General features: G+C 36.5%; 4 non-coding genes across 4 annotated transcripts; 2 read left to right on the top strand and 2 right to left on the bottom strand.

Moving 5' to 3' along the window:
* Window positions 1–10,041: 10,041 nt before the first annotated feature.
* TRNAR-UCU (transfer RNA arginine (anticodon UCU)) lies at window positions 10,042–10,113 on the bottom strand. The gene has a single exon. It is a non-coding gene; the product is annotated as a tRNA-Arg (tRNA).
* An 8,619-nt stretch (window positions 10,114–18,732) lies between these two features.
* On the top strand, window positions 18,733–18,819 carry TRNAS-GGA (transfer RNA serine (anticodon GGA)). The gene has a single exon. It is a non-coding gene; the product is annotated as a tRNA-Ser (tRNA).
* Window positions 18,820–20,038: 1,219 nt separating this feature from the next.
* TRNAT-UGU (transfer RNA threonine (anticodon UGU)) lies at window positions 20,039–20,111 on the bottom strand. Its single transcript has one exon. It is a non-coding gene; the product is annotated as a tRNA-Thr (tRNA).
* A 1,667-nt stretch (window positions 20,112–21,778) lies between these two features.
* On the top strand, window positions 21,779–21,851 carry TRNAF-GAA (transfer RNA phenylalanine (anticodon GAA)). Its single transcript has one exon. It is a non-coding gene; the product is annotated as a tRNA-Phe (tRNA).
* The last annotated feature ends 2,986 nt before the right edge of the window (window positions 21,852–24,837 follow it).

Raw genomic sequence — 24,837 nt, 5'->3', positions numbered from 1 at the left:
GTGTATTAGCAGACGATATATATATCGGTTCACGATGCATTGCCGCGCGAAATCAAGATATTGGAATTGGATTAGTCAATCGATTCATAACTGCCTTTCGAGCACAACCATTTCGAGCACAACCAATATATATTAGAACCCCCTTTACTTGCCGAAGCACTTCTTGGATCTGTCAATTATGCTATGGCCGGAGTCCTACTCATAGTGATCTGGTCGAATTGGGAGAAGCCGTAGGTATTATTGCAGGTCAATCAATTGGGGAGCCAGGGACTCAACTAACATTAAGAACTTTTCATACTGGCGGAGTATTCACAGGGGGTACTGCCGACCTTGTACGATCCCCTTCGAATGGAAAAATAAAATTCAATGAGAATTTGGTTCACCCCACACGTACCCGTCATGGGCAGCCTGCTTTTCTATGTTATATAGACTTGCATGTAACTATTCAGAGTCAAGATATTCTATATAGTGTGAATATTCCCTCAAAAAGCTTGATTCTAGTGCAAAATGATCAATATGTAAAATCCGAACAAGTAATTGCGGAGATTCGTGCCGGAACGTCCACTTTACATTTTAAAGAAAGGGTACAAAAGCATATTTATTCTGAATCAGACGGCGAAATGCACTGGAGTACTGATGTTTACCATGCGCCCGAATATCAATATGGTAATCTTCGCCGATTACCAAAAACAAGCCATTTATGGATATTGTCAGTAAGTATGTGCAGATCCAGTATAGCGTCTTTTTCACTCCACAAGGATCAAGATCAAATGAATACTTATGGTAAAAAAGATAGGGAAATTCTTGATTATTCAACGTCGGATCGAATCATGTCCAATGGCCATTGGAATTTTATCTATCCTTCTATTTTTCAAGATAATTCAGATTTGTTGGCGAAAAAGCGAAGAAATAGGTTCGTCATTCCATTACAATATCATCAAGAACAAGAGAAAGAACTAATATCCTGTTTTGGGATTTCGATTGAAATCCCCCTTATGGGTGTTTTACGTAGAAATACTATTTTTGCTTATTTTGACGATCCCCGATACAGAAAAGATAAAAAGGGTTCAGGAATTGTTAAATTTAGATATAGGACCCTAGAAGAAGAATATAGGACTCGAGCGGAAGACTCAGAAGAGGAATATGAGACCCTAGAAGACGAATACAGGACCCGAGAGGACGAATATGAATATGAAACCCTAGAAGAATCTAAATATGGAATCCTAGAAGACGAATACGAATATGAAACCCTAGAAGACGAATATGGGAGCCCAGAAAACGAATATGGGAACCCAGAGAACGAATATAGGACTTTAGAGAAAGACTCAGAAGAGGAATATGGGAGCCCAGAGAGCAAATATAGGACCCAAGAGGACGAATATGGAACTCTAGAGGAAGACTCAGAAGACGAATATGGCAGCCCCGGGGAAAGCGCAGAGGAAAAATATGGTACTTTAGAGGAAGACTCAGAAGAAGATTCAGAGGACGAATACGAGAGCCCAGAGGAAGATTCCATCTTAAAAAAAGAGGGTTTGATTGAGGCATCGGAGGAACAAAAGAATTTAGTCTAAAATACCAAAAGAAGTAGATCGGTTTTTTTTCATTCTTCAAGAACTTCATATCTTGCCGAGATCTTCATCCCTAAAGATACTTGACAATAGTATTATTGGAGTGAATACACAACTCACAAAAAATACAAGAAGTCGACTAGGCGGACTGGTCCGAGTGAAGAGAAAAAAAAGCCATACGGAACTCAAAATATTTTCGGAGATATTCATTTTCCTGAAGAGGCGGATAAGATATTAGGTGGCTGTTTGATACCGCCAGAAAGACAAAAAAAAGATTCTAAGGAATCAAAAAAAAGGAAAAATTGGGTCTATGTTCAACGGAAAAAAATTCTCAAGAGCAAGGAAAGTATTTTGTTTCCGTTCGCCCTACAGTGGCATATGAAATGGACTAAGGAAGAAATTTAGCAACACTTTTCCCGCAGGATCTCTTGCAAGAAGAAAAATAATCTCCAAATTCGACTTGTCAATTTTATTTCTCATGAAAATAGCAAGTTAACTCAAAGAATTTATCACACAAATAGTCAATTTGTTAGAACTTGCTTAGTAGTGAATTGGGAACAAGAAGATAAAGAAAAGGCTGGTGCTTTCCCTTGTTGAGGTAAGAGCAAATGATCTTATTCGCGATTTCCTAAGAATTGAGTTAGTCAAGTCCACTATTTCGTATACACGAAAAGGTATGGTAGGACAAGTGCAGGACCGATTCCCCATAATAGGTTAGATCGCGCCAATATCAATTCTTTTTATTCCAAGGCGAAGATTGAATCACTTAGCCAACATCCAGAAGCTATTGGCACTTTGTTGAATCGAAATAAAGAATACCACTCTTTGATGATTTTGTCGGCATCCAACTGTTCTCGAATTGGTTTATTCAAGAATTCAAAACATCCCAATGCGATAAAGAATGGAATCCTAGAATTCCTATTCGAGAAATTTTTGGGCCCTTAGGCGCTATTGTAGCTAGTATATCGCATTTTTCTTCATCTTACTATTTACTAACGCATAATAAAATCCTGTTAAAAAAATATTTGTTCGTTGACAATTTAAAACAAACCTTCCAAGTACTTCAAGAACTTAAATACTCTTTAATAGATGAAAATAAAAGGATTTCTAATTTCGATAGTAACATAATGTTGGATCCATTCCTTTTGAATTGTCACTTTGTCCATCATGATTCTTGGGGAAGAGACATTGGCAATAATTCACCTTGGACAATTTATTTGTGAAAATGTATGTCTATTTAAATCGCACATAAAAAAATCCGGTCAAATTTTCATTGTAAATATGAATTCCTTTGTTATAAGAGCAGCTAAACCTTATTTGGCCACTACAGGAGCAACTGTTAATGGTCATTATGGAGAAATCCTTTACAAGGGAGATAGGTTAGTTACGTTTATATATGAAAATCGAGATCTAGTGACATAACGCAAGGTCTTCCAAAAGTGGAACAAATCATTGAAGCGCGTTCAATTGATTTCATTATCCCCGAATCTCGAAAGGAGAATTGAGGATTGGAATGAGCGTATACCAAGAATTCTTGGGGTCCCTTGGGGATTCTTGATTGGAGCTGAGCTAACCATAGCCCAAAGTCGTATCTCTTTGGTTAATAAAATCCAAAAGGTTTATCGATCCCAAGGGGTACAGATCCATAATAGACATATAGAGATTATTATACGCCAAGTAACATCAAAAGTGCGGGTTTTCCGAAGATGGAATGTCTAATGTTTTTTCGCCTGGGGAATTAATCGGACTATTGCGAGCGGAACGAGCAGGACGAGCTTTGGATGAATCGATCTATTATCGGGCAATCTTATTGGAATAACAAGGGCTTCCCTGAATACCCAAAGTTTCATATCTGAAGCAAGTTTTCAAGAAACTGCTCGAGTTTTAGCAAAAGCTGCCCTACGAGGTCGCATTGATTGGTTGAAAGGCTTGAAAGAAAAACGTAGTTCTGGGGGGATATACCTGTTGGTACCGGATTCCAAAAATTTGTGCATCGTTCCCCACAAGACAAGAACCTTTATTTCGAATATAAAAAAAAAAAATCTATTCGCGTCGGAAATGAGAGATTTTTTGTTTCTCCATACAGAATTAGTTTCTTCAGATTCTGACGTAACAAACAATTTTTATGAGACATAAGAACCCCATAAAAATATTTTTTACTTTACTAGACTTTTGAACTTAGAACACTAACAGGTCAAATTTTAGATTTTTAAGATTTTTATTTTAATAAGTAAAACAAGTCAGTTAATTCATTAAGGTGGTTATGTTTATACCATGTTATCAATGGCCAACTCTTATCCTTAGTACAAGGTTCTCTCGAACAATTATTATTTATTTCAAGCTATTTCGGATCTTTCTTAATCTTCAAAAAGACTAAATTCCGTAATGGAATGGTAGGATTAAAAAAAAGGAAGTGTGGAAAAAATGACAAGAAGATATTGGAACATAATTTGAAAGAGATGATAGAAGCAGGAGTTCATTTTGGTCATGGTATTAAGAAATGGAATCCTAAAATGGCCCCTTACATTTCGGCAAGCGTAAAGGTACTCATATTATAAATCTCGCTAGAACGGCTCGTTTTTTATCAGAAGCTTGTGATTTAGTTTTTGATGCAGCAAGTCAGGGAAAAAGTTTCTTAATTGTTGGTACCAAAAAAAGAGCAACAGATTTAGGTAGCATCAGCTGCAATAAGGGCTCGTTGTCATATGTTAATAAAAAGTGGTTCAGTGGTATGTTAACGAATTGGTCGATTACGAAAACTAGACTTTCTCAATTTAGAGACTTAAGAGCAGAAGAAAAAATGGGAAAATTCCACCATCTCCCAAAAGAGATGTGGCAATCTTGAGAGAAAATTATCTACTTTGCAAAGGTATCTCGGCGGGATCAAATATATGACGAGATTGCCAGACATTGTGATCGTCCTTGATCAGCAAAAAGAGTATATAGCTCTTCGGGAATGTGCCATTTTGGGGATTCCTACTATTTCTTTAGTCGATTACAAATTGTGACCCGGATCTCGCGAATATATCGATTCCAGCCAACGATGACACTATGACTTCAATTCGATTGATTCTTAACAAATTAGTATTTTCAATTTGTGAGGGCCGTTCTCTCTATATAAGAAATCGTTGATTAAGAATATATAGTGAATTCTTGGCAACTGCGTAATTTATGGAATCACTTACTTTACTATATCTTTTTTTTTTGCATAGAATTTTTTTGCATAGAAAAAAGAAGGGGAATATTGATATATATTAGAGGGTATTGATATATATTATGATCTGATGTGCTTTCTTGGTATCCTAAATATAAGATTAATACTTCAAGTTGCTGAGTTGAGAAAGAGATGGTTGAATCAAAAGAATTCCTTTTTTGAAGTTCAATTTTTATCAGAGGACAATATGAATATTATACCTTGTTCCATTAAAACACTCAAGGGGTTATACGATATATCGGGTGTAGAAGTAGGCCAACACTTCTATTGGCAAATAGGAGGTTTCCAAATTCATGCCCAAGTACTCATCACTTCTTGGGTCGTAATTACTATCTTGCTAGGTTCAGTTGTCATAGCTGTTCGGAATCCACAAACCATCCCGACCGACGGTCAGAATTTTTTTGAATATGTCCTTGAGTTTATTCGAGACTTGAGCAAAACTCAGATTGGAGAAGAATATGGTCCCTGGGTTCCCTTTATTGGAACTATGTTCCTTTTTATTTTTGTTTCGAATTGGTCGGGTGCTCTTTTACCTTGGAAAATTATAGAGTTACCCCATGGGGAATTAGCAGCGCCCACGAATGATATAAATACTACTGTTGCTTTAGCTTTACTCACGTCAGCGGCATATTTTTATGCTGGTCTTAGCAAAAAGGATTGAGCTATTTCGAGAAATATATTAAACCAACTCCAATCCTTTTACCAATTAACATCCTAGAAGATTTCACAAAACCATTATCGCTTAGCTTTCGACTTTTCGGGAATATATTGGCGGATGAATTAGTCGTTGTTGTTCTTGTTTCTTTAGTCCCCTAGTAATCCCTATACCGGTCATGTTTCTTGATTATTTACAAGCGGTATTCAAGCTCTTATTTTTGCAACATTAGCCGCAGCCTATATAGGTGAATCCATGGAGGGTCATCATTGAATTGACTCTTTTTGGAAATAGTATTTTTTTTTTTTGCAGCTTAGCTCAATTCATGCATGGTTCCAGATAATCTGCTTGGTTGCAAAAAAATAGTTAGAAATGCGTATGAATATATAGCCTAGAGTTGTAGGAGAGAGAATAGAATAGACTATATTATGGAATTTTCAAAGTATATATGCATTAAGGAGGGTGGAGTCAGGCTAGATCTATACTATAATATCCTTAATGTCTATAAGTGGAGTCCTCTTTTATGCAGGTTTCCACTTTAAGCAATGATTTTAGAATCCGATTCAATAGAAAATGAGAAAATATGCAAACAAAAGAAAGAAAACAAATGTATATATATAGGATATTATATTATATATTCCTAGGTTAGATTACATTATCTAATCCGATATATGGATATGGAATTCCCTTCTATGTAGTTCGGACAATTCACATTATCATTTCAATTTGATTTCAATTTGTACTTTTTAGTTACTTTACTTCTCCCCAATAGAGCTTAGAAGTAAGAATGAATCCACTAATTGCTGCTGCTTCTGTTATTGCTGCTGGATTGGCCGTAGGGCTTGCTTCTATTGGACCTGGAGTTGGTCAAGGTACTGCTGCAGGACAAGCTGTAGAAGGTATTGCGAGACAGCCAGAAGCAGAAGGTAAAATACGAGGTACTTTATTGCTTAGTCTAGCTTTTATGGAAGCTTTAACAATTTATGGACTAGTTGTGGCACTAGCGCTTTTATTTGCGAACCCTTTTGTTTAATCTTAAAAAAAAAATTCTTTCGATTTCGATTAGATACTTTTTTCTTTTTTTAGTAAATTGGTATTTGCTTCCACAATTCCAATTATATCAATACTTTATTTAATTTACTCCTATTTATTACTCCTGGAATTATCTATTTATCGGGACAGATAATACCCCATTCTAGGAAGGGCTGAGTTGAGTATTATTAATTTAGAAGATATGCTCACCTTCTTATTTCCCGTCCTTAGTTTAGGAAAGTGGAAAGTTTTTTCCTTTTATTTTAGGAATTTTGGGAACAGAACATTTCAACAAAGGAAGTCTTTCACCGGTCAAACAAGACGTAAGACTTAATCTAAAAGAAATTACTAGATTGAATCTATTTGCATTAAAAAAACCGATCAAAAAAGGGCGAGCGAAGTAAGTGATCGAAAAACTTTGTTCTTTGTTCGTCCTATCTATAAGAGGAGAGCATATGAAAAATGTAACCCATTCTTTCGTTTTTTTAGCTCACTGGCCATCCGCTGGCAGTTTCGGGCTTAATACCGATATTTTAGCAACAAATCTAATAAATCTAACTGTAGTGGTTGGTGTTTTGATTTTTTTTGGAAAGGGAGTGTGTGCGAGTTGTCTATTTCAAGAATAGATTGGATCTATCCGGCTGCACTTTATAATATTTTTTAGTATTTTTCGGATAAATAAGAAAAGGGTGCACGATCTCGACGAATTACTTCTGAATAAATTCAGAAATCATATGGAAGAACCATAGCATTTCGCGACTCATTGGTAAATCAACTTTGATTCTCTATAAACCAAGAATGTGAGACCATTAACACGGTTAAAGCTAAACTGCTTGAAGTCCAGGCAAAAAGAGGTACTCTTTCTACAACTATATTAGTATTAGTACCAATTTAAACGGGAAATAGCTAATGTAAAATTTATCTGATATAGAACACTCATATCGATAAAATGGTTTGAACTATTTACTAGAAAAAAAAGGGGGCACCCTGCCCTTTTTTAACCAATGCCGAATCGACGACCTATGTATAAAAAAGAGAAATTTTTTGGATTTGAAGAAAAAAAAAATAAAAAAGAATTCTATTAATTTTCATTTTCCATTTATTTAGTTAGTTTTTCTTAATGAAATTGAAATTATTAACTAGAGGGCAAATAAAAATAAAGAAACAACTTTGCTGACCATGATATATTTTTATCTAGGCGGAAGAGTCCTCTTAATATTTATCTAGTCTTATATAGGTTTCGGTATATTGAAATATAAACATAAAAAAGAAGATAGAGGATAGGCTCATTACTTAAAAAAAAGATATGGAAATAGCTATAGAAAAAAAAAAAGGAGCGTGAGAGCCAAATGAATCGAAAGATTCATGTTTGGTTCGGGAAGAGATCATAAAAGTTGTAAACTTACAAAATAATCTACTTTCATTAAAAGATTTATTAGATAATCGAAAACAGAGGATCTTGAGTACTATTCGAAATTCAGAAGAATTGCGTAGAGGGACCATTGAGCAACTCGAAAAAGCTCGGATTCGATTACAGAAAGTCGAACTAGAAGCGGATGAGTATCGAATGAATGGATACTCTGAGATAGAACGAGAAAAAGCAAATTTGATTAATGCTACTTCTATTAGTTTGGAACAATTGGAAAAGTCTAAAAACGAAACCCTTTATTTTGAAAAACAAAGGGCAATGAATCAGGTCCGACAGCGGGTTTTCCAACAGGCCGTACAAGGAGCTCTAGGAACTCTGAATAGTTGTTTGAATACCGAGTTACATTTCCGTACGATTCGTGCTAATATTGGCATTCTCGGGTCCCTGGAATGGAAGAAATAATTAAATTAATTAGGCCTTGAACTTCTACTTTCGTTTAGAATTTAGGCATTATTTTTCCCCTTGCTTCCGAAAAAAGAGTCAAGAAACACTAATGGCAACCCTTCGAGTCGACGAAATTCATAAAATTCTCCGCGAACGTATTGAACAATATAATAGGAAAGTAGGGATTGAGAATATAGGTCGCGTAGTTCAAGTGGGGGATGGGATTGCTCGTATTATAGGTCTTGGTGAAATAATGTCAGGTGAATTAGTCGAATTTGCAGAAGGTACTAGGGGTATTGCTCTGAATTTGGAATCCAAAAATGTTGGGATTGTATTAATGGGCGATGGGTTGATGATACAAGAGGGAAGTTTTGTAAAAGCAACAGGAAGAATTGCTCAGATACCCGTGAGTGAGGCTTACTTGGGTCGTGTTGTAAATGCTCTGGCTAAACCTATTGATGGGAAAGGCGAAATTATAGCTTCCGAATCTCGCTTAATTGAATCTCCTGCTCCAAGTATAATTTCCAGGCGTTCCGTATACGAACCTCTTCAAACAGGGCTTATTGCTATCGATTCGATGATCCCTATAGGGCGCGGTCAGCGAGAGTTAATTATTGGGGACAGACAGACTGGCAAAACAGCAGTAGCCACAGATACAATTCTCAATCAAAAAGGGCAAGGTGTAATATGTGTTTATGTAGCTATCGGTCAAAGAGCATCCTCCGTAGCTCAAGTAGTAACTACTTTCCATGAGGAGGGGGCCATGGAATACACTATTGTAGTAGCTGAAATGGCGGATTCACCTGCTACATTACAATACCTCGCTCCTTATACGGGAGCAGCCCTGGCTGAGTATTTTATGTACCGCGAACGGCATACTTTAATAATTTATGATGATCTCTCCAAACAGGCACAAGCTTATCGCCAAATGTCCCTTCTATTAAGAAGACCTCCCGGACGTGAGGCTTATCCAGGGGATGTTTTTTATTTGCATTCACGCCTTTTAGAAAGAGCCGCTAAATTAAATTCTCTTTTAGGCGAAGGAAGTATGACCGCTTTACCAATAGTTGAGACTCAATCTGGAGACGTTTCCGCCTATATTCCTACTAATGTAATCTCCATTACAGATGGACAAATATTCTTATCTGCGGATCTATTCAATGCCGGAATTCGACCCGCTATTAATGTGGGTATTTCTGTTTCCAGAGTAGGATCCGCGGCTCAAATTAAAGCCATGAAACAAGTAGCTGGCAAATCAAAATTGGAACTAGCGCAATTCGCAGAGTTACAAGCCTTTGCACAATTCGCCTCTGCTCTCGATAAAACAAGTCAGAATCAATTGGCAAGGGGTCGACGATTAAGGGAATTGCTTAAACAATCCCAGGCAAATCCTCTCCCAGTGGAAGAGCAGATAGCTACTATTTATACCGGAACAAGAGGATATCTTGATTCGTTAGAAATTGAACAGGTAAATAAATTTCTGGATGAGTTACGTAAACATCTAAAAGATACTAAACCTCAATTCCAAGAAATTATATCTTCTAGCAAGACATTCACCGAGCAAGCGGAAATCCTTTTGAAGGAAGCTATTCAGGAACAGCTGGAACGGTTTTCTCTTCAGTAACAAATAAATTTTGCATGTCTACTCTTGTTAGTAGAATAGGAATCGTTGAGAAAGCTTTTTCATTTGAATCATGCAAAAAAGTTTTCTTTGTTTTTAGTTTAGTATAGTTATTTAAAGAATAGATAGAAATAAGATTGCGTCCAATAGGATTTGAACCTATACCAAAGGTTTAGAAGACCTCTGTCCTATCCATTAGACAATGGACGCTTTTCTTTCATATTTTATTCTTTCTTTTATTTTTTTGCTTCTTCCGAGAAAAAACTGTTAGACCAAAACTCTTTTAGGAAATCAAAAAATCCAGATACAAATGCATGATGTATATATTATATCATGCATATATCATAAAGAAGGAGTATGGAGGCGGTAGTGGGAATCGAACCCGCAACCCCAAGGTTATGAGCCTTATGAGCTACCAAACTGCTCTATACTCTTAAACTAAAGAGGGGTAACTAGTGGATAAAAGAGGGTTGGATACGCCCCTCTACCAATATCTATACAAATAGAATAGTCCATTTATACAGAATGGTAAAGAGGGCTCCTCTATGATTATCAATTCCAGAAATCCATACAAATACGAAAGGGTATTTTATCCTTACCAACTGGATCTTGTTGCACCCGGTAACAAACATTCATAAACCATTTCTCGAAGTACGTGTCCGGATAGCCCAAAATGTCGATAGTTAGCTCTAGGTCTTCCGGTCAAAAAACAACGTCGATGAAGGCGTGTAGGTGCACTATTACGCGGTAGGGATTGCAATTTTTCTCGCATTTTCGTTTTTTCACTCAAACTCAAGGGAGAAACTTTGCTTCTTATCTTTTTTTTTAAAGATTGACGAATCAAATGATATTTCTGTTCTAATTTCTGCCGCTTCTTCTCCCTCTGAATCAAACTTTTTTTTGCCATAATGTGTCGTTGCTATTATTACCAAGTATACGGTTCTAATCCTAGATGGAAAAATAAATAGAAAAAGAAATCTAAAAAGGCAGATCCTCCCTCTCTATCAAGAGTAATGAACTAGGTGCTGATACAGTACAAAAAAACAAACTAAATTAACCAAACTTGCCTGATGTTGAGGCAATCAAGAAAGCTGCATAAGTGAATATATAACCCACGGAAAAGTGAGCTAATCCAACCAATCTTGCTTGCACAATGGAAAGAGCCACGGGCTTATCTCTCCAGCGAATTAAATTAGCTAAAGGTGTGCGTTCATGAGCCCATGCTAAAGTCTCAATTAATTCCTGCCAATACCCCCGCCAGGAAATTAAGAACATAAATCCAGTAGCCCAAACAAGATGTCCAAATAAGAACATCCACGCCCATACCGATAAACTATTCATCCCAAAAGGATTATATCCATTGATAAGTTGTGAAGAGTTTAACCATAGGTAATCTCTTAACCATCCCATCAAATAAGTGGAGGATTCATTAAATTGTGAAACGTTTGCCCTGCCATAATGTGATATGTTTCCAATGCCAATAAAAAGTAACCCACCCAATGGTATTTAACATCCAGAAAACTGCCAAATAAAATGCGTCCCAAGCAGAAATATCACAAGTACCGCCGCGCCCTGGGCCGTCACAAGGAAAACTATATCCAAAATCCTTTTTATCTGGCATTAATTTGGAACCGCGTGCATCTAAAGCGCCCTTTACTAAAATCAATGTAGTTGTATGCAAACCTAGAGCAATAGCATGATGAACCAAGAAATCCCCAGGTCCTATTGTTAAGAAAAGCGAATTACTATTCTCATTAACAGCATTCAACCATCCGGGCAACCATAGGCTTCGACCCGCATTGAAAGCGGGGCCATTCGTTGAAGATAAGAGTATATCGAACCCATATGTCGTCTTGCCATGAGCAGATTGTATCCATTGGGCAAATATAGGTTCGATCAAGATTTGCTTTTCTGGAGTACCAAAAGCAAGCATGACGTCGTTATGAACATAAAGGCCCAAGGTATGGAATCCTAGAAAGAGGCTAGCCCAACTTAAATGAGATATGATAGCTTCTTTATGGTCTAACATTCTTGCCAATACATTATCCTCATTCTGTTCCGGATTGTAATCCCTAATGAAAAAAATAGCTCCATGAGCAAAAGCCCCTGTCATGATGAACCCTGCAATATATTGGTGATGAGTATATAAAGCAGCTTGAGTAGTAAAGTCTTGTGCTATGAATGCATAAGGAGGTAAAGAGTACATATGTTGAGCTACTAAGGAAGTAATAACCCCTAAAGAAGCTAGAGCAAGACCTAACTGAAAATGAATCGAATTGTTGATTGTGTCATAAAGGCCCTTATGCCCACGCCCTAATCGACCCCCCGGAGGAGTATGCGCTTCTAAAAGATCTTTAATACTGTGCCCAATTCCGAAGTTAGTTCGATACATGTGACCGGCAATGAGAAAAATAAATGCAATAGCTAAATGATGGTGAGCCATATCGGTCAGCCACAAACTTTGTGTTTGTGGATGGAATCCCCCAAGAAGAGTTAGAATGGCAGTTCCCGCTCCTTGAGCGGTACCAAATAAATGATTACTCGAATCAGGGTTTTGGGCATAAAGATTCCATTGACCCGTCAAAAGGGGTCCCAACCCCTGGGGATAGGGTAATACATCTAAGAAATTATTCCATCGAACGTACTCCCCCCTGGATGCGGGAATAGCAACATGAACTAAATGTCCTGTCCAAGCCAAAGAACTTACCCCGAAAAGTCCTGACAAATGATGATTGAGACGAGATTCCGCGTTTTTGAACCACGAAAGGCTTGGTTTCCATTTGGGTTGTAGATGTAACCAACCCGCTATTAAGGACAGCGTAGAAAGAAATAATAGAAAAAGAGCTCCAGTATAAAGATCCTCATTGGTGCGTAATCCTATTGTATACCACCACTGATAAACTCCAGAATAAGCAATATTCACTGGACCAGCAGCACCTCCTCGAGTAAAGGCTTCCACAGCGGGTTGACCAAAATGAGGATCCCAAATCGCATGAGCAATAGGTCTTACGTGTAAAGGATCCTGTATCCATGATTCAAAATTTCCTTGCCAAGCTACATGAAACAGATTTCCGGACGTCCATAGAAAGATTATTGCTAATTGCCCAAAGTGAGAAGCAAAAATGTTCTGATAAAGACGTTCTTCAGTAATATCATCATGACTTTCGAAATCATGTGCGGTAGCAATACCAAACCAAATACGACGAGTAGTGGGGTCCTGAGCTAAGCCTTGGCTAAACCTGGGAAATCTTAATTCCATAATGCCTTTCAAATCCTCCTAGCCACTATCCTACTGCAATAATTCTCGCTAAGAAGAATGCCCATGTCGTGGCAATTCCACCCAGAAGGTAATGGGTTACTCCTACAGCGCGTCCTTGTATAATGCTCAAGGCTCTAGGCTGAGTAGCAGGAGCAACTTTTAATTTGTTATGAGCCCAAACGATAGATTCAATGAGTTCTTGCCAATAACCACGGCCGCTGAATAAAAACATTAAACTGAAGGCCCAGACAAAATGAGCACCTAAGAAAAAAAGACCATATGCAGATAATGAAGAACCATAAGACTGAATGACTTGCGATGCCTGTGCCCACAAGAAATCTCGAAGCCACCCATTAATCGTAATGGAACTCTGTGCAAAGTTTCCCCCTGTAATATGAGTTACCACCCCTTGATCACTTATAGTACCCCAAACATCCGACTGCATTTTCCAACTGAAATGGAAAATGACTACCGAAATTGCATTGTACATCCAGAATAAACCTAAGAAAACATGATCCCAGGCGGATACTTGACATGTTCCCCCTCGGCCAGGCCCATCGCAAGGAAAGCGAAAACCTAGATTTGCTTTATCGGGTATCAAACGGGAACTCCGAGCAAATAAAACACCTTTCAAAAGTATTAATACAGTCACATGTATGGTAAATGCATGAATGTGATGGACTAAAAAATCTGCGGTTCCTAATGGAATAGGTAACAAAGCCACTTTGCCACCTACTGCTACTAACTCGCCGCCTCCCCACGTTAAGCTAGTACTTGTTGTTGCACCAGGAGCTGTTACGCCAGGCGCAGTAGCATGGATATTTTGTACCCATTGAGCAAAGATAGGTTGTAATTGTATGGCAGTATCCGAAAACATATCTTGTGGACGGCCTAAAGCACTCATGGTATCATTATGAATGTACAAGCCAAAACTGTGAAAACCTAGAAATATACATACCCAGTTAAGGTGGGATATGATTGCATCGCGGTGTCTAAGGACGCGATCTAATAGATCGTTGTATCGAGTAGTTGGATCATAGTCTCTTACCATAAAAATTGCTGCATGTGCAGCAGCACCGACTATTAGAAATCCGCCAATCCACATGTGGTGTGTGAACAAGGAAAGTTGTGTACCATAGTCAGTAGCTAGGTATGGATAGGGAGGCATAGAATACATATGATGAGCTACAACAATGGTTGTAGAGCCTAGCATAGCTAGGTTAAGAGATAATTGAGCATGCCATGACGTTGTTAAGATTTCATAAAGACCCTTATGGCCTTGTCCTGTAAATGGGCCCTTGTGAGCCTCCAAAATATCTTTAAGTCCATGGCCAATACCCCAATTGGTCCTATACATATGACCTGCGATTAGGAAAAGAATAGCAATAGCTAAATGATGGTGCGCAATATCGGTCAGCCAGAGACCACCGGTTACTGGATCTAGTCCTCCGCGAAAAGTCAGAAATTCTGCGTATTTGGACCAATTTAAAGTGAAAAAAGGGGTTGCTCCTTCGGCAAAACTAGGATAAAGTTGAGCCAAAAGGTCCCGATTCAAGATAAATTCATGAGGAAGTGGTATCTCTTTAGGATCCACCCCAGCGTCAAGAAATTGGTTAATTGGTAAAGATACATGAATTTGGTGCCCCGCCCAAGAAAGAGACCCAAGTCCTAATAATCCCGCTAAGTGGTGATTCAACATGGATTCTACATCTTGGAACCAGGCCAATTTGGGAGCGGCTTTGTGATAATGGAACCAACCAGCAAAAAGCATTAACGCTGCAAAAATCAATGCACCAATTGCAGTACAATAGAGTTGTAATTCACTAGTTATTCCAGATGCTCGCCAAAGCTGAAAAAAACCAGAGGTTATTTGGATTCCTCGGAAACCCCCGCCTACATCACCATTCAATATTTCTTGCCCTACTATAGGCCAAACTACCTGAGCACTGGGTCCAATGTGAGTAGGATCACTTAGCCATGCTTCATAATTGGAAAAACGGGCGCCATGAAAGTACATGCCACTCAACCAAAGAAAGATAATGGAAAGTTGCCCGAAATGAGCACTAAAGACTTTCGAGAAATCTCCTCCAAATCACCAGTATGACTATCGAAATCGTGAGCATCAGCATGTAGGTTCCAGATCCAAGTGGTAGTATCAGGGCCCTTAGCTAGTGTTCTTGAGAAATGGCCGGGTCTGGCCCATTCCTCAAAAGATGTTTTTACAGGATCCCTATCCACAACAATTTTTACTTCTGGTTCCGGCGAACGAATAATCATTAAGTCCTCCTCTTTCCGGACAAGACATACAAAGAGACCCGCCAACTGTCTTTTTAGTGAATCTTTGAAAGATATATATTTTGAAAGATAGATTTTGAAAGATAGATTTTGAAAGATAGATATTGTGATTAGTTCTTTTCTTTACTATCTACCATCCTTCTATTTTTTTTTTAGTTATTCACTGGAGCAATTATATATTGAAGTCAATCCGAGGCAAGTGTTCGGGTCTATTATGACATAAAGATTAGGTGCCTAACGGACATTGTTTATCTTGAAAAACAAATATTTCTCGACGTAAGAAAAAAATCTTTTTTATTTTTAATTTAAGAAACTAGTGTATTTTTTTTGAGGGCATAAGCTCCTATCTATATCTACTTTCCTTGAGCATAATATAGGGTTTTTTATTTGATTCTAAATTCCAAGATAACTCATTAGAATTATTAATAAGATGGTCCTAATATATTAGCAATATTTAGATTGCCCCCTCTTTTTATTCACTTTATTACTTCTATTCTAGACCCTATCCCTATGGTTTATTCTTATGAAATATCATATAAAATAGAAGGTATAAGAAATGGATATAATGAAATTCTTGATTCGATCTTACGACCTAATTTATTTGATTAATGGATCAACAACCAAACCACCCATTTTATGAAAAAGAAGGAGCATGGTCTTATTCAAATTCAAAGCGCTTCGTAATCTTCAACCAGTTCTGTGCTTCAATATAATTTCCCGGAGTAAGCGCTATAGCTTGTTTCCAATATTCAGCAGCTTGATCAAACCAAGCTTCCGCAATTTCCGAATCACCCTGTAGAATGGCCTGTTCTCCTCGGTCGGAATAGGAAGTTCCTTCCCTTAGAACCGTACTTGAGAGTTTCCTACCTCATACGGCTCAGAAATTGCTATCTGAATTTCCCCTATCTTAACTGAATTCGATTTATCAAAAATCGATCCAATTTGTTCTTGGGTTAAGCAGAAGAAATTAATTACCTAAGTTTCAAACCCTAATTTTTATCAATAATCAGTTTGATCTTTTTTCCCACCTTCAGAAGAATGAAGCATAGATAGATATAGAGCCTTCGTTCAAATTTTCTGAGAGGTAACTATCCCGGTTTCATATATGAAATCTCTATAGAATCCTTGAAAAAGACTTTTTTCCATAAGAAAGAAAAAAGAACTTACTATCTTTGGGATCTGATACTACACCGCTGCTTAATCCCTTAGTGGATCGGCTCTATTACATAAGCGGATTCCTAAATTTTGCCCCATATCATGGGATAAGTAAGCAGTTTTTTTTAGTTGTATCGACCCAGTCGCTCACTAATTGATCTTTACGGTGCTTTCTCTATCAATTTGAGAAACTTTATCCATAGAGTAGTAGTATAGGCCATACTTTCTTCGTTTTTTGATTCTCGTGAAGTGTCCTTCCTTCCTACAGCTGATAGGGAAAAATCGTTGTTTTTACGATCCCTATGTAGAAAGCCCTTTTTTTCTAGTATTTACTAGAAAATTTGATCCTCTCTTTTTTTTTTTTCTTTCTATAGTGGAGATAGTCGCACGTAATGACAGATCACGGCCATATTATTAAAAGCTTGCGGTAAGAAGGGGTTTCGTTCTAGTGCCCGGAAATAATATTCCAAAGCCTTTGTATGCTCTCCATTGCTTGTGTGTATAAGGCCTATGTTATAGAGTATATAACTTCGATCATAGGGATCGATTTCTAGTCGCGTAGCTTCATAATAATTTTGCAAAGCTTCCGCATAATTTCCTTCGGATTGAGCCAACATCCGTTACGGTCGTTCATTCTATTCAAAAAATCTCCGTTCCAAAACCGTACTTGAGGTTTTCATCTCATACGGCTCCTCCCTTCTGTACATAATAGTACTAAGCGAAATAATCTATAGAATCAAAATAGAATTAGTCCCGTCTCATTATGAACCGAAAGGGGCTGGTATTTTTCCAAGAAATCTCTAGCCAACCTTCCCACAAGAGGTTTTTCTTAACACCAATGAATTCTATTAATGCTAGAGGAAAACGATAGCTCCAATAATTTCTTTGTTCTCAACGCCTCCTATTTAGAGGAATTAGCTACTTCAACGATCTTTGATGGTTATAGGGGTATCCAAAGTACAAACCTGATGGTTGTTTGTTATCCCAACCATTCTTCCCAGCCCTGATACCGATCAGGAAAGGGGTAATTTCTAACAAAGTTTTTCTCTTGTTGATTCCTATTTCTAGGTGTAGTGCTTTTCTCCCCTATGCTGCCTACGGATACTAATAGAGTAGGATTGGCCTGTAATCCATACCATACCATATCCTGTAGGTGTAACCTTTCGCTCAATACTCAAATCTACAATTGAAGTATCTGAAGCCGCATCAATCGAGGATACACGACGGAAGGAATTGTTAGTTCGCCTCACCTTCCCGAAGCGTGGGTTTGTTTGCTTTACAAATTTGGTTCTCTCTATGCCAACCCCCCTCTCTTTTTCGTAAGACTGAGGTATAGGTAGGGCTAAAAAAAAGCAAAAAAAAGAGTCAAATCGCACCATCTCTATAATAAGTAAATGCCTTTTTTTCTCCTGAGGTTGTCGGAATTATTCGCAATAAAATATTGGCTACAATTGAGGAGGTCTTATCAATGAAATTTCCATTTCCACGGGATCTAGGCATAATTCCCAACCCATTCTATATAGAATTGTTTTCATTCCTTCACAAAATAACATAAAAACAAACACATTCGATTCTTATAATTATAAATAGATTGATCCATATGCTCTACTCTAAATCCATATGCTTTAAATGGATAAGAGAGATATGGATTTTCCGCTCAGCTCAAATTGTATCCTTTTCCTTCTGCTTGGACACGAAGAGATATGAAATATTTGACTAAGACTGGATTTCATTCCACTTTCCTATTTCTGAACAACAACTTATGTTATCAACTATTTCGTGTTTTCAAAGTTATTAATTGTCTCATACCCTATTTTTGATTTCGATAGTATGGTGTAGCGTATCTTATGCAAACGGAATTCTAAGGTTTCTTTATTTTATTATGCAATAAGAAGAATTCTTCCATTTTCTTTTTCTTTAGTTGCGGGAAAACCCAAATTAAAACTTTTATTTTATAGCGAGCGCAATTTCTAGTAAAAAATCCTGTATCCTTCCACTTAGATCAAAAGGAATTTTTCCAATAGAACTATGGAACCCCCGAGTGGTTGCGGTTGTACCTGTACTGCAGGAATAAGAAAACTCGCTATTCACTCAGTTTATTTTCCATAATAAGTTATGTAGGAGAGATGGCCGAGCGGTTCAAGGCGTAGCATTGGAACTGCTATGTAGACTTTTGTTTACCGAGGGTTCGAATCCCTCTCTTTCCGTTTTTCTTAATTCATCAACGTTAAGGATCACAATGTATCAAATCAAATAACAATTTTTTCCAGCAATAATATAATATCTTATATTATCTTATTTTGATTTAATAGAAATTAGAAATTCTCTATAGCAAATTACTGTGGTATGTAAAATACACATAGAGGAAAAAAGAAAAAAGGATCCTAATCCTAGGGTTAATCAATTTTAGCTAGTTGATGGGAAAATACAAATTAATGGTAATGGTCTTAGGGCGATTTAGTTCGGGGAAAGGGGAAGGGGAAGAAAATTCTATGAACCTTTCCTTTTTTCGTTAAGTTCAAGTCTGACGAGAGTAATATTCTACAACTAACAACTCATTTATTTTGAGACCGACCCACTTCCTATCTAGGATTTTATTTACTAGTCCTTTATATTCCAACGTGTCAATCGCCAAATGCTTTGGCAATTTCCCCGGGTCCGATGAAGCAATATAATTTTGAACCAGACCTTTTGATCTTTGGTTATCTTTCGTAGTAATAATATCTCGGGGTTTGCAACGAAAACTTGGTATATTGACTATACGACCATTAACTAAAATATGTCTATGGTTGACTAATTGGCGGGCCCCAGGAATGGTTGAAGCCATACCCAATCGAAAAAGGATATTATCCAAACGCATTTCAAGTAATTGTAGTAAAACCTGGCCTGTTGACCTTTTTGCTTTTCCAGCGATATGTACATATCTAAGTAATTGTCGTTCTGTCAGACCATAATGAAAACGCAATTTCTGTTTTTCTTGAAGACGAATACGATATTGCTCCTTTTTCCCAGAATTGAATTTTTTTTTAAGATTACTTCCGGATTTAGGTGTTTTTCTAGTGAGTCCTGGTAAAGCTCCCAGACGGCGTATTTTTTTTAAACGAGGTCCTCGATAACGGGACATGAAGACTCCTTTTTTTATTTTATTGAAATTTCATTTTACACAATTAATTTCATTGTATTTACATTACAGAATACATCGAAATTAAAACTGAATTAAACTACAGGATAAACAGAGTAAAATCAACTAAAGTACCCCAAAAAATGGAATTTCATCAAAATCTTTTTTTTTTGTATATATATTATTTATTTTATTGTTTTGTATCTAGCAAAATTGTAAGGTAAAAAACATAAAAGATCCTGGATTCTCCATTTAATTCGGAAAAAAAGAGATTCTTGTTCGTAGAACATCGATAGAGAAAAAAAAGCCGACTATCGGATTTGAACCGATGACCCTCGCATTACAAATGCGATGCTCTAACCTCTGAGCTAAGTGGGCTTACATAACGGAAATAGTGTAACAAATAGAAATAGGTATAGTATAGGAAATCCGTAAAATCTCAGATATTAGTTATTAATCTTAGCTATTAACTAGTTCTAAATTTGAAGTTATACTTATAAAAATAAAAAAATACTAAAACTTCTTAAAGATAAAGTTAGCTTGATATGCTTAACTATAGGATATTAAAAAATAAAATTATAGAATTTATTGGTATTTTCATTCGATCATTATAGACTTTATTATTTGTTAATAATTTGAGGATTAATATTTCACTAAGGGGAACATAGAGTCAGAGTAAATAAAATTGCTAATTCTGATTAGAAAAAAAGAATAAATATCAAGCGTTATAGTATAATTTTGAATACTATAAAAAAGTAAGACGGGAGGTGGGGGAGATAAAAACTTTTGGATATATTGATTCGGATTGAATTGCAAATACATCAAGGATAGAATCAATTCAATTCTGAATTGCAATAAGCAAGCGAGGTCTCTCAAATAGAGTCGAACTGAACTGCTAGACTACGTTGAGTGATGAACTCAATGATTCAAAAAAAAAACTAAGAGATGGATGAAATTACACAAGGAATCCTGGTCTCAAAGAAGAGGGAAATGGGGATATGGCGAAATCGGTAGACGCTACGGACTTGATTGTATTGAGCCTTGGTATGGAAACCTGCTAAGTGGTAACTTCCAAATTCAGAGAAACCCTGGAATTAAAAAAGGGCAATCCTGAGCCAAATCCGTGTTTTGAGAAAACAAGGGGTTCTCGAACTAGAATACAAAGGAAAAGGATAGGTGCAGAGACTCAATGGAAGCTGTTCTAACGAATCGAGTTAATTACGTTGTGTTGTTAGTGGAATTCCTTCTAGTTCTAAATTAGAGAAAGAGGGGTTTTATACCTTATACATTTAATAAACACGTATAGATACTGACATAGCAAACGATTAATCACAGAACTCATATTATATTCTAATTATAATATAGGTTCTTTATCTTTTTTAAAAATGAAATTAGAAATGATAATGATTATGAAATAAAAAACTCATATCATAATTTTTTTTTTTCATTATTGTGAATCCACTCCAATCGAATATTGAATAATCAAATTCTTCAATTAAAATTCAAAGTTTTCGAGATCTTTAAAAAAGTGGATTAATCGGACGAGGACAAAGAGAGAGTCCCATTCTACATGTCAATACTGACAACAATGAAATTTCTAGTAAAAGGAAAATCCGTCGACTTTATAAGTTGTGAGGGTTCAAGTCCCTCTATCCCCAAATCCTCTTTTATTCCCTAACTATACTATATTATTATTATTTATCCTCTTTTTTTTTTTCTTTTTATCAATGCACTTTTTTTTCTTTTTATCAATGCAATGGGTTTAAGATTCATTAGCTTTCTCATTCTACTCTTTCACAAAGGAATGCGAAGAGAACTCAATGGATCTTATCCTATTCATTGAATAGATTTCTTTTTTATTAGAGTATCGGCAAGAAATCTTGGTTATTCACTCTATTTTTAAGTTTTATTTAAGTAAACCATGCACAATGCATAGGACTACCCCCCCCATTTTCAAATTTAAAATTTGAAATACTTTAATTAATTTTTAGTCCTTTTAATTGACATAGATACAAATACTCTACTAGGATGATGCACAAGAAAAGGTCAGGATAGCTCAGTTGGTAGAGCAGAGGACTGAAAATCCTCGTGTCACCAGTTCAAATCTGGTTCCTGGCAGAGAAAAAAAAAAAAAAGATCCACCGAATAGGTATTGATCCAAATACCTCGAGATGGATTGTGATACATATTCATTAATAATATTTATTCATCTAAGTGGATAAATCTATAATATAAATATAGAGGCACTTCTTTTTCTTTTTAAAGAAGTTTTAAAATATATCTTTTCTTTATGATAAAGAAGGGGGTGAGATTCCCCTTTATTTTTTTGCGTTTCTTAATTTTGTATTCCGCTATTCCGACGAATATTTTTTTAGTCTTGCTTATCTTTATCTTATCTTATTTTCCTAGTTGTGCTAAGTAATGTGCGCGGTACAAAGTTCCTGGTAGAGAACTTCTTTGAGTCATCCTATTTTTCTGTTCATATGAAGGAAATTAATATGCGATTTTCAAAATAGGGGAATCCAAATGAAACCCTTTTTTTGCTCAGTCTATCTGGAATGCTTTTGTATAATTAGGAATTAATTATAAATAGGTATTCCGTTTCATCTAGGAAAAGAACCTAAAAATATTCCTTGACTTGAATAAAATCTGGAGTTGTGTTGTATAAGTGAGCATGAATTTCTTATCATTCAATGAGCATCTTGTATTTCATAAAAATTGGGGGTTATATAATCCTTACGTAAGGGCCAGCCTATCCAACTTTCAGGCATTAGGATACGTTTAAGGCGCGGATGATTATCATAAGAGATTCCCACCATATCATAAGATTCGCGTTCTTGAAAATCGGCACTTCTCCAAATCCAGAAGACAGACGGAATTCTAGGATTATCCTTTTGGGCAAAGACTTTTATGCAGACTTCTTCTGGATTATCTATACCATATTGTATTCTCGTAAGATGATACACGCTAGCTAAAGATCCACCGGGTGCTACATCATAAGCACATTGGGAGCGTAAATAATTGTAACCATATACATATAAAATGACAGCAATGGAATCCCAATCCCCTGCTTTTATTTGTAAAGTCTCTATTCCTCGGTGATCAAAGCCCAAAGATCTATGAACCACCTCATGTTTGACTAGCCAATTAGATAACCAACCCTGCTGCATTGTCTTCATCTCTCCCTCTTTGTATAAATATTTCACATTTCGGATGCAAGTTTGAAAGATTGCCCTGCTTTTTATTTTTCTACACAAAAGAGCCCCTCTCCTAATTCACTAATTTGTAGGAAGGTACTGAACTTTTGGATTTGAAAAAAGTTTCAGAAGATATATCTAATGTAGATGGTGATTGATAGAGCAATTCTTGCTCATAAGTTCCTGTATGAGTACTGCGCCTAACATAAAGCTTGTGACTGGTAGTAAAACATCTATTTTTATTTTGAGATAGAGTTTGATCCTCAACTATTTCTCGCGATATCTTCTTACGAAGTTTTGTTAGGGCATCTATAACTGCCTCCGGTTTAGGTGGGCAGCCCGGCAAGTAGACATCCACAGGAATTAACTTATCAACTCCCCGAACAGTACTATAGGAATCCGTACTGAACATTCCCCCTGTAATAGTACAGGCTCCCATAGCAATGACGTATTTTGGTTCAGGCATTTGCTCGTATAATCTCACTAAAGAGGGAGCCATTTTCATTGTTACCGTACCGGCTGTTAAAATTAGGTCTGCTTGCCTAGGACTTGATCTTGGTACCAATCCATAACGATCAAAGTCGAATCGTGAGCCTATTAATGAAGCAAATTCAATGAAACAACAACTGGTACCGTATAGAAGGGGCCATAAACTGGAGAGTCTTGACCAATTCGAAAGATCATTTGGTGTAGTTGAAATAACAGAATTGGAACTTGTTTGGTCAAGTAAGGGAAACTCAATCAAATTCATAACTGTCTCAATAGAATCTTTTCCTTCTTTTTTTTTGTCTAAATATTCAGTTAAGACCATTCCAAGGCTCCTTTTCGCCATGCATAAACTAAACCAACAACTAAGATAAGCACGAAAATCAAAGCTTCGATAAAAACGGATACACCCAATACGTCGAAACTCATTGCCCAAGGGTATAGAAAGACGGTTTCCACATCAAAAACAACAAAAACGAGCGCAAACATATAATAGCGTATTCGGAATTGTACCCAAGCCCCTCCCATGGGTTCTATACCCGATTCATAACTAGAAAGCTTCTCTGGTCCTTCACTAACCGGGGCTAAAAGTCCTGAAATCGAAAATGCCAAAATAGGAATAAGGCTTGCTATTATTAGAAATGTCCAAAAAATATCATATTCGTGAAGCAGAAACATAATGTACTCCCATTAATGTGGAATAGGCGGAACTTAAATTAGTCAATTCAATTCAGCATTGTCAATTTATCCAGAACTTCTCTCTTTTCCTCGGTGAAACAAGAATCTTTTTTGTTCAAACAAAAGCGCTTAGTTTAAGTTTAGCCTTTGTTTCCTCTGTGCTGCATCTTCTTTAAAGATTCATCCAATGGAATCCCAACTCCCTTTCTTTTGGATTTCCATTCTATTTAGATATGGTGTATGTAGATCTAATTCTTATATAAAGAAAACTTTCTCGTTTCACTTTGTCTCGCTTTCTCTAGAATCTCTAGAAAAAAGAATAGCTCTATCCTTTATTTAATATTTAATAATAAAATAATAAGAGACTATTAAATAAAAATGAGAATACTACTAAATTAGAACCTAATTAAGATAGTAGGACTAATCTATGCAGTATAATTAATGAGAAGTAATACTATAAAATAAAAATAAAGAACTCTATTTCAGAACTATGAGACAGAATATTCTGTTTTCTTATTTACTCTTTACTTTATTTTTTCTATTTAAAGTTGATCAATTTACATAATGTATCTATAAACAAAGTAATAAATATACTTAAAACAAAGTAGGAATTCGCAAAATGGATAAAATCATTGCAGTTATTATAGGGAAGTCTAGAGATATCCTATTTGAAGGAGGACGGGATTCAAATCAGGGAAAGGATCCTTTCTTCTATTGATTTGATAGAAATTCGTTTTTCTTTT

Source organism: Triticum urartu, unplaced genomic scaffold (genome assembly GCF_056163025.1).
Source record: "Triticum urartu cultivar PI428250 unplaced genomic scaffold, HENAU_Tu73 scaffold2, whole genome shotgun sequence".
NCBI lineage: Eukaryota > Viridiplantae > Streptophyta > Magnoliopsida > Poales > Poaceae > Triticum > Triticum urartu.
The sequence above is the reverse complement of the archived record's forward strand: the minus strand, read 5'-3'. Positions and strand labels throughout refer to the sequence as shown.